Raw genomic sequence first — 1443 nt, forward strand, 5'->3', positions numbered from 1 at the left:
TCTATCCTATCCTTATCTATCTACCTATCTATGCATCTATCTATTTATGTATCTATGTATCTATCTATGTATGTATCTTTGTATGTATCTATATATGCATCTATGTATGTATGTATCTTTGTATGTATCTATATATGTATGTATGTATGTATCCCTTCTACCTGTTTGTCCATTCATCTGACTCTGTCTGTCTAAATATTTATTCACCCCTCTGTCTGAAAGGTCACCTTTCTTTCTGTCTATTTCTTCAACCATTCTTCCATCCATCCATCTAATACATCTATCCATTCAGAATGGATTTCCCAGGCTTGTCCAGGTTGGAAGTGCAGTTGTCACTTATGAGTCTGACTACACTACTAATTGCTATGAAGATTTGATCTGCTCTGCTTCGAACTGCAGCTCAGTTTCCCCCCTCCCTCCTTAGGAAACTTAGCCCTATTCACTCCCCCACCTCTGTCATTCCTGGGGCATTGCCATATTGGAACTAGCCTTAGTGTTTTAGTTCCATCACAGCTCAGAACTTGGTACTCAAATAATTCAACACCCCAAGTCTCCCTAATATCAGGGATTGTGAATGTGTACATCACTCTGCTGGAAGAAATTCAAGATAATGTAGTTCAATGGTCTTGTTAAATAGATAAGGAAAGAGGTTAAGTGACTTTTCCAAGGTGATAAGAAACAAGGGGCATGACCTCAGACACCAAATCCAACAAATTTTTTGAGATTTCTCAGAGGGACTCTGGATGGTGGCAAAGTGAGCCAAAGAGATGTTATTGGAGAAGCCTCCAAGATTAGATCTAATCTAACTATGATCCTTTATGGGAGGAGTCATGGGCTGTAGGCTTTTGGGTTGGTGATTACTGTGTCTAGTCCCTTTTAACTTTTTCTTGAAGGAAGAATTCATGATACAGAGATGACATTTCTAAGTAAACCACAATGTCGTAGGGACCTATGCACACTCAGGATGACCCAAACTGCCAATAACAGGGAAGACCTGTTTACCCTCATACCCTCATAGATATGTGCTTTCTCTCCCTGATTCTGCTCCTTTGCTTAGTGCTTTGTAGTCTCCTCCATTAAAAAAAATGAGAATGAACCTCCAGTGCTTTGGGTTGACTGTGCATAACTGAAGTCCCAGAAAGTGAAACCATGTATAAAGAAAGGAGCCCTTCTGTCCTTAATTTCTTAATTCCAACTATGCTTTACAGCATGGCTTTATGGTTCTATCCTGGACCCATCTACTCATTGAATTCTCTAAGTTTCATTATACCTATAATCTATATATATCTACATATATATTATAGGTTCATATACATAAAATATATGCATGTGTGTACATATATGCCTATACACACACAGAGATATATAGATTGCATTTAACAAAGTAGGTTTTACAAAATATTTGTTGAATTCATTTTTATTAAGTATTTTGTAAGATTTCTG

This window comes from Monodelphis domestica, chromosome 5, assembly GCF_027887165.1.
Source record: "Monodelphis domestica isolate mMonDom1 chromosome 5, mMonDom1.pri, whole genome shotgun sequence".
Lineage (NCBI taxonomy): Eukaryota > Metazoa > Chordata > Mammalia > Didelphimorphia > Didelphidae > Monodelphis > Monodelphis domestica.